This window comes from Phoca vitulina, unplaced genomic scaffold (assembly GCF_004348235.1).
Source record: "Phoca vitulina isolate PV1807 unplaced genomic scaffold, GSC_HSeal_1.0 scaffold12, whole genome shotgun sequence".
In the NCBI taxonomy this organism is placed as follows: Eukaryota; Metazoa; Chordata; class Mammalia; order Carnivora; family Phocidae; genus Phoca; species Phoca vitulina.
The window spans coordinates 41,371,691-41,387,421 of record NW_022589715.1 but is presented as its reverse complement, the minus strand read 5'-3'; positions in this window follow the sequence as shown (position 1 = coordinate 41,387,421).

The following is a 15,731-nucleotide window of genomic DNA, read 5'->3' as shown; positions in this document are numbered from 1 at the left end:
CCTTATCTGTACTATATCCCAGCCTCAACTCCATGCTGTGGACTAAAGGGAGGCTTATGTTGCTGGACATCTGAGAGTGTCTTCCACATAGTTTTCATCTCCCCAGACTCTGTGCTCCTCTCCTTTACATGGAACCGTAGGGACCACTAAATTCCTCTTCTATCCCTTCTAGGAACATGGAGAACTCTTTTCCCTGGGCCCACTATACTATAGTCCCTTCCTTATTGGCCCAAGGCAGAGGTCTATCCCCTTAAACCTCCCATCTTTAGAAATGTTCAGCTGAGTAATAGGTTACACACTCTATCTTCATATATGGCCTTAAATTTCTGGAAGCAACTGTCAAGTTCTTCTAACAGCACTATCACCGTCTGTCTCCTGCTTTGCCACCATGACTCCACCAAGAACAACTCCATGATGGTCCTATAAATCTCTGGTCAGTGGCAGGTGTGGACAGTCTGTCTTCTCATTTTGCAGACAACTCCAGTCTTTACAGATTAGCCTCTCAGAGATTACTCTCACCTGACCTGGTGGTGGTGTGGTCGTGGTAGCAGGGATTCTCTTACGGTCATATTCCCTATAACTCCATCAATTCCTCTCTTCTGCTTTCCATTATTTTTGGAGAAACTATGCAAGGATTGGCTGGCCTGATTGTTGGGTTAAATAATATGTTGGGCAACTTATTAATATTCTTCTGAGGGGAACACCAGGATCCAATCGTAAGTTGTGGAGCATCTTTCTCCACTTGTTTCTCAGTGTTGGGCACTAATTGCCCATTCTGGGCAAAAACAGTAATACTCAAAATACTCTTTTCTCCATCTTGTCTATACCCATGCAATATTTTATAGAGTTGTCATCATAGCACAGATCCAACTTTTAGTCAATAATTGGCAATCAATTAATAACTGAACAATAGTCCGTGTTCTCCTTATTAACATCTACAAATATTATTATCAATGTCATAGGAAATTTATAGGAAGTTTGAAAATTACAAAGAAGGAAGGTATATTTTATAATTACTGTTCATAAAAACTGATCTTTTGAGATTTTTCATTTCATTTAAACAATGAAAAGTAAAAAAAATTAAAAACAAGACTTAGGAGCAATGGTCACCCCAAAAAACCATTCTGTTTTGACTCAGACTCTTTTGGTGATGCATTAAAAAATTTAACTTAATAGAAAATGTTGTTAAGTATAGAACAGACATTATTATGAGGAAATTGAAGGTCAGGATAGAAGAAAAGCAAATAAGACAGCTTAACAAAGTTTGTCTCTAGACCAGGCAAACTATATCTCACAATACTGGAACCCCTTACAATAATGGCAAACATAATAAAGCATAGAGGAAAAAAGTAGTATAAATGTTGTGATAAGAAAAATATGGGGACAAGGTGTGTTTCTAAAATAATTGAAAATAAACCCTACATTGAATTCCTGTCAAAACTTCCAAAATACATTCTTGATTTTATTGAATGTCTGAATTATATATAATTCTTATATTTTGTTTGTTTAAGTTTCTTTTTTTAAAAGATTTTATTTATTTGAGAGAGAGAGAATGAGAGAGAGAGAGAGAATGAGAGGGGGAACGGTAAGAGGAAGAAGCAGACTCACTGCTGAGCAGGGAGCCCGATGTGGGACTCAATCCCAGGACTCCAGGATCATGACCTGAGCCGAAGGCAGTCACTCAACAAACTGAGCCACCCAGGCACCCTTGTATGTTTAAATTTCTTTCAAAATAATACCAAAAGCTACATTAAAAGTGTACACCTTAATGAACTGAAATAAGGAAAACACCAAGTAGCTACTACCTTGTTAGTAGATAGAACATTATCCATAATCTCAGAAGCCCTCAGTGTGCCTCTCTTACTCATAACCTCCTCTCTCCTGCTAAGGATAACCAGCATCCTGACTTCTGTGGAAATCACTTTAATTTCCTTAGTTTTATCACCCAATGAAGGTCTAATCCCTATAGTTTATTTTTTACTTTTTGGGGTATAGTTGATATGCAGTAAACTGGAAATATGCAAAGTGTATAATTGAATGAGTTTCCACATGTGATCATACCCATGAAAACATCACCACAATCAATATAGTGAACATATTCATCAGGACCAAAACTTACTTTGTGCTCCTTTGTGATGTGCCCCCTTCCATGACTTTTTCTGCCACCCCATCTCCTGGAATATACCCTATTTTACATATTGGTCTCAAAATTCCCAGATCTGACTTAATATCATTTCATAGTAAACACATAAATAAGTCCTATATCTGTAGTCCCACATACATTTTAAGCTTCCCAAAGTCCTAGTTAAATAGAGTGAACTGGTTTGTAAAATTTTATGCCCAAGTTGTTCTAAGGCTAAGAAAGGACTACTTTCCCATGGAGTACTGAATTCTATTAAGTATATAGTCCAGATATTGCTGAGAAATGTTTCAAGGAGTAAGCTCCAGACATCTGTTATATATTCTTGATATAATATTTTATTTTATTATTTATATCTAATAAATATTTATTTATATTTATTAATATTTAATGATTTAATATTTAAATATTAAAGGCTTTAATATTTAAATATTAAATTGGGTTATATTATCTATTGCTTTAATTAAATTAAATATATAATTAAATGTGTAAATATATTGTATATTAAATATATAGATTATATATACATATATATGTCATTCTAGAATATATTTAAAGCCTATGAAATGTGTCACTGATAGAATAGCATTAACCTTAGCTCATCTTGACCCCTGCAGGAAGACAATCGCATACTACCCAGTTCATGCTAGTTTCTATAATCTCTGAAGTTCCAATTGATTATTTTTACATGTATCTCACTGCTCCTTATGGAACTATTGCATAAATGTGATTTAAGTTATGGGTATAAAATCACCGCTTCAATGAGTTTTATTTGTTTTACAGATACCCTGTGTTCATTTGAATTATTTTGTACTGCTTCACTTATCACGTATCACATTATGTTTTAGACTATGGAGTCCATAACTTTCTATTATGATTTCTTCTTCAAGCCACACCATCTGTAAAATTTTTGTTTTGTAATAGATTTTAATATCCTCAATATTTTTAAGTTTTATACTATTGCAATAAATGAGAAACAGGGATTTTTAAGAGATGAATATAACAATGCTCCTCTGTACTCATCAATATTTTTACTGTGTATATATTTCACCTTATAAATATTATTACAACATTATACATTTTAAATTAAAAAAGCAAGGTAAGTCCCTTACTCTATACTTTATGATTCTTTCCAATCTATTTTCCCATGGATTTGGTTTTTATTTCCATAATCAATTAATATATAATTTTACATTCTTTTTTTATTTATCAAACATATCATGACTATTTTTCATGGAGCTTCTTAGGCTTAGAGCCATAATTTACAATGATTTCCTATAATATTTTTGAATGGATATATGTTAATTGATATTTGGGTCATACCTAATAGATGACTCTGAAAATTGCATTTGGTTTTGTATATTTTTTATTGAAGTGTTCTCATTACCATAATCACCCTTATGAAATTCTCTTCAGTCTTCAAGACTCAGTTTAAACATAATTTCTTCCATACAAAAGTTTCTAAACCCAAATCCCCAGCATACCTCCCGTTATGGACCGAGTGTGTTCCCCTCAAAATTCATAGGCGGAAGTCCCCACCTTCAATGTTACTGGTATTTGGATGTGGGGGCCTTTGGGAGGTAACTAGGTTTAGATGAAGTCACAAGCACAGGATGCTTATGATAAGATTAGTTCTTCTAAGAAGAGAGAGAGCGAGGTGATAGTCTGTGCCTCCTGCGCAGGCACTGAGGACAGGCTTGTGAGGACACAGCAGGAGGGAGCAGTCTGCAAGTCTCATGCTTCCTGACTTGGAGCCACATCTGCCATCTGCTGGCACCTTGTTCTTGGACTCCCAGGCTCCAAAACTGTGAAAAAGAAATGCCAGTTGTTTAAACCATCCAGTCTATGGTATTTTGTTATAGCAGCCTGAGTTGACTAAGACATCTACCGCTATTTCCTCAAGCAACATGCCAAACTGAAATCAGCTTCATATGTGTATAAACTCCTTGGGAGTAGAAAATATGTTTAATCATTCTTTTGTATTACTAATTTTGGCAAAGTATTTACCAGCACAGAAATTTCCTTCAGTAGATGTAGTTATAGTTATAAATCCTGTAGCTATATTTGTCTTGAAATCCTGGCCTTACCACTTCTTACCTGTGTGAACTTGGACAAATTACTTCCCTTTGCCTCAGCCATCTCACTGGTAAAAGAGGACAATAATAGTGACTACCTCGTAGTAGTAATAACAGTAATAATACCTAGTATCTGATAGGTTGTATTGAAGATTAAATGTATTAATTAGTGCAAAGTGCAAGAAACAGTGTCTGGACCATAGTATGAATTCATTTCATATCAGCTATTATTATTACTTTTGTTATTATCATTTTACAATTATATCTATTGAAAGAATGCTACACTGTACCCAAACCTTAAGAGAAATACATATAATTTCCTTGAGATTAAGATAAATTTCTGATTATTTTACTATAGGCTAACAGAACCATATAATTACAGATTTGGAAGAAATACTACAAAGTGCCTCATGCAATCAGTATCCTTGAACTTTTTCTAAAAACAAAGGATAATTTATTTATTTTTTATGTTTATTTTTTTTAAAGATTTCATTTATTTATTTGAGAGAGAGCACAAGCAGGGGGAGCGGCAGAGGGAGGGTGAGAAGAAGTTCCCCTATGAACAGGGACCTGACACCAGGCTGGATCCCAGGACTCTGGGATCATGACCTGAGCCAAAGGCAGACGCTTAAGCGATTGAGCCACCCAGGCGCCCCAACAAGTAAAGGACAATTTAAAGAAAATGTTGAAGTCCTAACTGCCAGTACCTCAGAATGTGACCTTTGTGGGCCTAAGGTTGTTGTAGATGTCATTAGTTAGGACGAGGTCACAGTGGAGTCAGGTGGGTTGGCCCTTAATCCAATATGACTGCTATGTTTTCAGAAGAGAAGAGGCCTACAGAGAGAAGATACGTGATGATGGAGGCAGAGATTTCTGTGAAGCATCTCCAAGGCAAAGAGCACCCAGGATTTCTAGCAAACTCCAGAAGCTTGAAGAGGCATTGAGGACACTCCTCTCCTAGTTTCAGAGGGAGTCACGGCCCTGCCGATACCTCGACTTCTTGCTTCTAGTCTCCTGAACTACTGTGAAGCAATACATTTCTGTAGTTTTAAGCCAGTTTGTGGTACTTCTTGTGGAAGTCCTAGGAAAAAGATACAAGATGCATGTATTTTTGCCTTTGGGAAGGTTGTAAATAACTTGTGTCCAGAAGGAACACTATGGTAGGTGAGAAATGACTATACATTTTTTGGATACCCCGCAATAGGAGGTGGAGTTTATTCCTTTTGCTATTCAGTCTGGCTGACCTTATGACTTAATTTGACCAATAGACTGAGAAGAAAATGATTCTGTGTAACATCAAAGACTTGGCCTTGAAGAGATTGTCAGCTTCTGCTTTCGTGTGCTGTGAATATTTTCTCTTTCAGCATGTTGAAAGAAGCCCAAATCACACAGACAGATCACATGGAGGACTGCGGGGGTCATCTGTTGACAGCCTTAGATGAGCTCCAAGCTACCAAACCAGCATTAACTGCCAGTCCTGTGAACAAGTGATCTTGGACGTTCCAACCAGCCAAAGGTGAGGAGGATTGCAGCAAAAGCACCCAGGTGAACACAGTCAACTTACAGGCTGTTGAGGATAATACGTGATTTTTGTCATAAGCTACTGGGTTTCTGGTAGTTTATTATGCAGTAATAGCAAACCAAAATATCTTCAATTATTGAGGGCTTATTATGTGCCAGATACTGTGCTGGAAACTTTGCATTCATTATTTCATTAAATCTTCACCCAAATTTGTATGTCAGATATTACTCCCACTTTAAGGTTAAGTTAGAACATTTCTCGGCTAAAAGGGAACTGAGAAAAGAATCCTATAGAGATATGTTAAAAGCCACAGTCTGTGTTATCTATTTTAGTATAATTTTGTTAAATGACCACATAACCTTGATGAGTCATTAACTCTCTTTGTGAATGTTTCTCTCATTCATAAAACAAAACTGATGATCCATAAGTTTATTATGATGATCTTAGGCATATATAAAGTACGCTGTGTATCCTAAAATCAGGTATACATATGATGTGAACATTTATTTAAAACCATATCTTAGCTACAAGTACAAAGCATCAAACTTTTGTTTTGAACTGGAAATGAAACGTCTCTTACTTTAATATTTTCGTCAGTGCACTGACTCTTCCTTTAATTTTGAGCATTCATTTTGCCATCAGTACTGGTGAGAGGTGCTACATGTAAGAGCACAATAATCTTCCTCCAGTTTGAAGGCACAGACAAATTCAGAGGCTCTGGAAATGCTGGAGTATTTTAATTGCCTGTTCGTTTATTCACAATATCCTTTAACTTTCAGGTTGCATTTTCAACCACTGTTGAGTGTTGGCTTGATTCTTACTATATTCATTCCTTTGGGCCACCTCCCTGTCTTTTCTCGAGCCAACACACCTGAGCTGAAGGCATTCTTGTCGTATTAAAACCCACACGGACACACTGCACAGCTGCATTAGCATTGGGAAGATGGTGAGGTGCATTAATTCAAAGGAGTGTGTCAGGTAGCCGACTGAAACCTGGTACTAACGATATGGTTTTTCTGCTTGTTCCCAGGAGACTGGTGTTCACTGAAATGTAGTCACTGGAGGAGTATTTGGTTTTTTTTTTTTTTTCACTAAAGCAGTCAGCTTCGGAAGGCATTGTTTCTACAGTTTTCGACTGCAGCAATATTAGACAATATACAAACACACTGAATACCAATGTTTTTTCTTAGTACCTAATTGGTGCCATGGTTCAGCTTCATAAAAATAAAAGAGGCATCCTTTGGACCAAATGGTTATTATTTAATGGGGGCAATAGGTGAAATTATGCAGATATGTGTATGTTTATGGGCACAGATATAGGCATCGATACAAAAATAGAGATAGTGAGATGGATAATGATACATTCAGAACCACATCATTATAATAATACCCTCTCATTAATGCATTCTGCTAGTTTTCTTCCTGAACTGGCTCTTCCCACTGACATCCTCTTAATCAAAACTTACTCCTCTTGTCTAAGCTTAAGGATCAACCTAATCACCTTGATGTAGAAGGTCTTGTGCAGTCAAGCTTCAAGTTGACCTCCCTCTATTGTCTAACATATCACCTGTGCTAGTCAAAATAGATTTCTCATTGCCCATCAAAAAAATCACATATGATTTTACCTATGTGACTTTACTCCCATAACTGTATCCTCCTCATCTGGAATGACCTATTTGCTTCTCTATACATACGCAAGGCAAACTGAATTCAAGCTCCATAAAGCCTGCAATAAATGTTCTCTCTTCCAGTGATTCTTTTCATTCTCTGAAATTCTGCAGCACTCATTGCCTCAACCACTCTCTTGGCACTTTGCCCTGCATTTTTACTTATCATTTTATGTATGGATCCTGTCACCTGAAAGAGGTTGTCAGGCCTTTAAGAGGAGAAACCATGTCTCATAACTATTTATCTTTATTGCCTAATATAGAAAGCCCTGCGGGTAGTGTGCTCGTGATTAATATTTGATGCTGATAATTTTAATAAATTTTAGTTATGCACAGATCATATGTTACACTTAAGTTTCTGATCTGTCACATTCTTGGCATTAGGGAGAGTTTTTGTCATGACTATATGTTAAGATAGGCAAAGCAGCTGTAGATGTTTTGGTCCAAAATAATTTTTCTAATAATGAACTATTAAATAAAAGCCAACAGGAAGAATTCTTGACTAAACAAGGAGATATTTACAGAAACAGCAGAGCTTGACTTAGTCCAAATTACAGGGCAATTGTCTAAAAGAAATGGAAATGCTATGGAAACAAACCTCTGATTGGTGGAACCCAGGTTTTTCCATTCTCGCCTCACATGACCTTTCTTAGGAAAGCGTAGACACTAGAAGGTTTGTGCTATTCTTCGAATAGATTGTGTTAGAACCTATGGAAAACTGCTTCCTTCTCCCCTTGAAACAGATTCTTTCCCTGTGTGAATGTGTCAAACCTACATCAAATATTCTCTTCCTCTAAGCACCAGAACCTTAGCTACAATCTCACTCCCACATTAAAACCCTCACTGTTATCCATGACTACTTACCTATGAATTTTTTGGTAAACCATCTTAGGGTGGTGTGATATGCAGAAAAAATGGTTCCCAAAGACTTCTATATCCTAATCCCTGGAACCTGATAATATATTAGGTTACATGCAAGACAGAAGCAGTATTGGAGCGAGAATTAAGGTTGCTCATCAGCTGATCTTGAGATGGAAAGTTGATCCTGGATTATCTGGGTGGCCCCAGTGTAATCACAAAAATACTTAAAAGTGGAAGAGGGAGGAAGAGGAGAGAGTCAGAGAGATGGCAGCATGGGAAAGACTCAGCCCAAAGAGATGGAGTCCCATGAATCAAGGAATGCAGGTGGCCTCTAGAAGGTGGAAAAGGCAAGGAATTATACTCTCCCTCATAGCCTCCAGAAAGAGCCTTGCCCACTGATTTTAGCTCAGTGAGATCCATTTCTGACTTCTAACCTCCATAATGGTTAGAAAATAAATTCATGTTGTGTTGCTTTAAGCCACCAAATTTGTGGTAATCTGCTATTGCAGCCATAAGAAAGTAATAGAGGTGGGTGATTTCATTGATAGTTTGAAAAGTCTCCTACCAATGGAAAGGCAAAAGAACTCTAGTTCCTGTTTCATAGAAGATCTTTTATAGGTTAGCATTTTCCACTTAAAGTCTGGTTCCTCACTCTAGGCTTAGTGTTTCCAGCTCTTCAAGTTTCTTTCACAACCATTATTTCACTAAAATCTTACATCATGGCCGCCCGGTTGCTACTATCTGCTTTGAACTGCTGAGGAAATTGAGGGTATAGAGGTTCAGTGACTCACATTCATGATACGGTAGAGGACACATAGTGCAGTCTAAAACTGAGAGCAGAGAGAAATGAAACAGACATCTGGAGTCTCCAGTATTAGTTGCTTTTTATTTCTAAGTCACCTTAGAATGAGTCTAACCCTTTGTCATTTTTTGTACCTTTGTATAATTATTCCAGAATTAGTGTTATGAGTTACATTTAGAAAGTGTGAGATAAATCATTTTTGTAAAGAATCTTAAAAGCTGGCAAGGGAAATTAGTAAAATGTCATGATCTGTACTAATTTTAGAATCATATGGGGCCACCCTTGTCTACCTCTTAAACCATATCTCCTCCACTTCTTTCTTGTCCATTATGTTTTAGTCTCATCTTCTTTCTGTGTCTTGAAACATTGAGCTCAGTACTTATGTATTTAACATTCCTTTTGTCCAGAATGTTGTCACCCAGATTTTTCCATGCCTATTTTTTTTTCTTATAATTTAGCTTAAGTTTCACTACTCAGGCCTTTACTGATCTCCTAATCTAGAGAAGAAAGTAACTTTCTGATACATGCTTAATTTTCTTCTTAGCATTTATGACACACTGCCATTTATTCCTTTGTTTATTTTCTATCTCCCCCTTTCCACTAGAATGGAAACTCTATGGAAGCAAGAGTCTTGTCTATGCTGTTAACTAGTATATCCTCAATATTTAGAATATTGCCAGGAAGATATTAACTCTTTGTTGAAGGAATAAATGGTGGCCACCCATTCTTGATACCTCTAATACTATCATTAGATCTAACAGATTGAGCTGATGAGGGCTCTAAGGAATACAGATGAAAAGTCAGACATTAGTAAATGAGCATTGTGATTTTTCCTCCTGAAAGTCCATTTGACTTAGGGGTATATAAAATTAGGTGAACATATTAAAAAGTATGCAGTGAAGCTGAATTTGGACATTAGAAACAGATACTCCCTTCCCTTCATTCTGTTTTTGTGATATGCTGAACATTTAATTTACTAGCAGGCATGATGATGTAAAGGGAAGAAACTGTTGTATGACATCCAGCACTGACATGATGAATGCTGCTCCAGATGACATTGAACTTGGGACTGAAGAGACTATGCATTATGCATGGCAGTTTGCCAATCTGTACCATATAAACTGCTATCATAGGTGAGTCATGTTAAGATGATAGGTTTTACTGTCTTTATCTTGGAATGATTTAAAAATAAAATAAAATTATTAAAAATAATAACTTTCTTCAAATTGTAAAAATTAAACATCCTTTTTGGGGAGAATTCATAAGATACAATTATTTAGAGAAGAAAATAAGCCACGTGCAGTCATACTACCTAGTGATAACTGCTGTTACAATTTTGATGTACATTTTGGCAATCTTTTCTCTATATGTATGTGCATATATGCACAGATAACATCTACTTATACCTAATATGTAGTAAGTACTTGTTAGATTGTTCCTGAATATATAAATGAAGGAAGGAAAAAGTAACTACTAGTGACTCCAATCTGAAATTGAGAATATATTTTGTTTCAAAGATTAGTCATTTGTTCCATTTGAACTGTTGTTAATATTTCACTACTTTGTTCTCATCATTCTAATTTTTTTGTCTTAGACTTTTAATTTATCAGTCCAATTCCATTTAAATGCAAGACATCCAAAACTCAACTTAGAAAAAATAAAACCTACTGAAATATGACAGACAAATAGTAAAGCTACATCTCTCTCTCCTCACATCTATTCTAAGGGAAGTATTTATTTAACATTAAAAAGAAAACTTATCTCAATAGATGCAAAATAAGCATTTGGAAAAAAACAATCCACATTCATGATACATGCTCTCTACTGACTAGGAATGGAAATGAATTGCCACAAATATGAAAACCTTAGAGGTAAGATCAAAATTAAATACTCAAAGTCTTTTCTCTAAAAATGGAAAATTTGGAAACAAGCAAGATTAGCCACCCATCACTTTCATTCATCCTTGTACTGATGGTACAATGCAAGTGAAATAAATAGGAGGCATTGAGATTAGAAAGGGAGAAGTAAAACCAAATCTATATGCAGACAATGTGACTGTGTGTAGAAAATCTTAAGATTTTTGTACCAAAACCGGGCGCCTGGGTGGCTCAGTTGGTTGAGCGACTGCCTTCGGCTCAGGTCATGATCCTGGAGTCCCGGGATCGAGTCCCACATCAGGCTCCCTGCTCGGCAGGGAGTCTGCTCCTCCCTCTGACCCTCTCATGCTCTCTCTATCTCATTCTCTCTCTCAAATAAATAAATAAAAAAAATCTTTAAAAAAAAAAAAAAAAAGATATTTAAAAAAAAAAAAAAAAGATTTTTGTACCAAAACCAAAACAAAAAGTAATAAATAAATTTAACAAATTTATGGAATAAGTGTCAATATATGAAAAACAATTGCACTTTTATACATGAGTAACAAACTGTTAAAACAATGAAATCAATATAATGTATAGCTGTATGGAAAATCATAAAATATGCAAGGATAAACTTAATGTAAGTTGTGCAAAATTCTACACTGAAAACTACAAAACATTGCTTCTAAGAAATATTAAACAAAACCTAAGTAAATGGAGAGGTATACTGTATTTATGGCTTGCAAAACAAAATTGTTAAAAAGTCAATTTCCTCCACACTGATTTACAGATATTATTCAATCCCCATAAGAAACCCAGACCACTTATTTATTTATTTATTTATTTATTTATTTATTTGGTAGACATTTACAAGCTTATTCTCAACTTTATAAGGAAATGCAAAGGGCTTGGATAGCCCCCCCCCCCCAAAAAAAATCTTAAAAATAAAGATCAAAGTTGGAGAATCTATATTACTTGATTTTAAGATTTATTATTAAGCTACACTAATTAAGACAACATGTCATTGATATAAAAATAGACAAACATAAATGAAAGAGAATAGAGAGGTCAAAAGTGAACTCATATCCAGTCCCTCAATTTCTGATACAGGTGTGAAAATGATTCAGTGGAAGAAAGGAAGGAAAGTCTCTTCAACAAATGATATGGGTACTACTACATATCCATATGATGTCTACCTTGCACCATACAAAAAATTAATTTGGGATGAATCAGTGGCCCAAATGAATAAAAGTATTAATCTTCTGGAAGAAAACAAAGGAGAATACTTTCATGATAGGTGGTTAAGAAAAGTTTTGTAAACAAAAAGTGATAACTAGGAGAAGAAATAAATGATGAAATGATAACTTGTTCAAAATTTAAAGCTTCTGCTCATCAAAACAAATATCATTAAGAAAAGAACAGAGCAGTCACAGACTAGGAGAAAATATTCACAATGCATATAGTTGACAAAGAACTCATTTGCAAAATATATAAATAACTGCTACAAATTGACAATAAGAAGCCAAATAATCCAATTACAATAAGCAAAGGATTTGAACAGACTCTTCATAACAGAAGATTTATAAGTGGCCAGTACGCATATGAAAAAATGCCCAACGTGTTTTGTCATCTGAGAAATACATATTAAAATAACAAGGAAATGTCACTGCACACCCTCCAGAATGACTAATATTCAAAGGACTGATGATACCAAATATTGGAAAAGATACTTTCATACAGTGCTGAAAAAGAGTAGAATAATACAATCATGTAGGAAAATGTCTTGACATTTTCTTATGAAGTTAAACATACACAAATGCTATGAGTAGCACTCTACTCTTAGCTATTTATCCAAGAGAAATGTAAACATGTCCACAAAAACACTGTTACACATTTGCTAGTAGCAGTTTTAGTTATGATAGCAAAGAAAAATAACAGAAAGAAAAGAAAAAAAAAAACCAAGTGTTCATCAACAGGTAAATGTATAAATAAATTGTGGTATACTTGTACAATGGAACACTTTTCACAAACATAGATAAGTACAAAATGGATGGATCTCAAAAACATTATGCCATTTGTGGGAATGCAGACACAAAAGAGTACATAATGTATGATTCTTTTTCTATAAAATTTTAAAATAGGCAAATTGATCTATGGTACTAGAAATAAGAACAGTGGTTGCCTCTGGATGCAGGGCCAAGATTGAACAGAAAGGTAAATAATGGATATTCCTAGGGGTGATGACAAAATTATTTATTTTGATAGGGAGAAGGGTACATGGATTTATTCATCTGTAAAAATCAAACTGTACATTTAGCATTAGTGCAATTCACTATATTTAAATTATGCCTAAATTTGCAAGAAATTTAAAATGGGGGGATCAGTATTTCAAATGAAGAGGCTCAAACTCTCTAATTCATATGTTTCAAGACACATAATTTGTTTATGGATTTTTAAGTCAAGTCTAGAGATAGTAAACTGAACAACAATAGGGTCTAAGTAGTTGAATATATTGCTTTCATCCGTATCAGGAATGCTTTAAGCAGAAGTGACAGAAAACTCACTAAGGAGTTTGTTAACAATAAGTCAATCAATAGGATTAATCATTCCAGGTATAATTCAGCTTAAAATGTCAGACTTTGTCTTCCTTTTCAAAATAGGGTTCATGCCCTTCCAGGCAGCCACATCAAGAAAGAAGGACTGGGAAAAAAACTTTCCAATTGATATTTTTATTTTTATCAGGGAAAGAAAATCCTCAAGGGGTAAGAATATTATCTTACTTCTCATTGGCTAGAGGGTCTTTGCCCACCCCTAGACTGATTTCAATTTAAGTGGAATAGGAATGTTGTGACTGATTTGAACCATTGTTTCTTGGCCTGTGTAGGAGCTTCCCTTCCTAAGATCAAAACATCTCATCATCCTACCTGTAAAATCAGGGTTCATTTCATAGGGAAAATTTTGAAAATAGGTTTGACAATCACACTGATGGTTGACAATGAGCCGTGTCTCACACACATCTTCCTTGCCTAACTAACTTCTGTTAAGATGAGATATTTACTTCTCACTCCTGATACCCCACTGCCCGCCCCCCACCCCATGGGGAGAGAGTTCAACTGATTTAACTCCTTCTATTCTTTATCCTTTTACTCATTCTGCCACAAATGGCATGAAGTGACTTAGTTGTTGGGTAAATTTGGGAAGAAACAGGCTATGTTAGCTCAGCAGTGAGTGATCTTTTAGAGGAGCTGACTAGAGGCAGCGAGTACCTGTTGTTCCACCAGGAGAAGGCTCCATCTCCTTGGGGAAAGGGTATGAGCATAGGGAGGTCTTCCCCAGTCTTCAGGTATCAAGACTCTGTCTACCTCTGCCCAGTTCTGGGGATCAATGTTAGGAAGCCCACTAGGCTCTGACACCCAAGCTAATTTTTCTGATGCTGCATTTATAACAAATAAGATAGATAGCTACTCTCTACATTAATTTTCCATGTGTTTAGAACTTGAATGGGGGGAGGGAAGCTGTTTATTAAGTCCCCTAAGAGGCTTCAACATTTGGTGCATTGGCTAGAGGCATTAAGAACAAGGAGTAGAATTCTGGAGGAAAAGTATATTAGAGAAGATTTTGGTGGGATCATGACTGTATCTTTGGACCCTGGGCTTTCTTATGTCACCATAGTGTTCTGACCTTAGGGGGTTTTAGAGGCTTATTATCAATTTTTATTGGTTACCACTTTCCCTCCATTGCAGGCTAGACTAAGTTTGGCTTAATTGTATAAGAGTGTGTAGGCCTTAACCAAGGACACAAAAGGGTCTGGCAAAAGACAGAGTCCCAGCAAAAGCACACAGCTCATATGAGTGTTCTCAGCAAAGATACATGGGAATCACAGAGTTGCTTGAGCAAAGCTTCTTAGCTCTGCTATGGGGCCTGGACAGGCCTCTAATAGGTTGTGTGACCACAGTTTGATTTAAAAACATGGGCTCTTCCCAACTGTGGTGAAGTTTATATTAGAGAAAAAAGAGAATCTTCACTTGTGTCCTTGGTATTGGTGGGTATAAAATATTTGTTACATTTAAACATTAAGAAAGCCAAATTCCTATAATTCTATGATTTACAGTTTACAAAATCTAGTTTAATGTCAATGCCAGATGACTGTTCCAAATCCTATCATACATTCAGAGCCAAGGAAAAACTGTTGGGGGTAATTAATCTTAACTCTTTAATGCAGCTATATGTGTATGTGTGTATATATATATATAAATATATGTGTGTGTGTGTGTGTGTGTGTGTGTGTATTCATATGAATGAATGAAAAATTCTCAAGAATTAGTGGATATATTTCAAGATGATTGAACTATTCTGGGTGGTATTATGCCCTGAGAGAACATGTTTCACAGCTAGATGGACTTGAAGAATGGAAGGAAGATAGTCTCCTGAGGGATACAAGACTGTATTGTTCTATTCTTATCCCCTAGGGCAGGGTCATCAAACTATAGCCACAGGTCAAATCAGGCTATTGTTGTAAACAAAATTGTATTGGAACACAGCCACACTGATTAGTCTAAGGTGACTTTCTCTCCACAGTGGCAGAGTGGAGTAGTTGTGACAGAGAAGGTATATAGCCCATTTGCTTTTTACAGAAAATGTTTACCAGCCTCTCCTATAAGACAGCAGTGATTTTCAAACTTGCATATGCATCAGAATTACCAGGAGGACCTGCTAACTTACAGATTGCTAGGCCTCATCTCCCAAGTTTCTGATTCAGATGCTTCCATTAGGCCCATAATTTGTATTTCTAGCAAATTCCCAGTGAT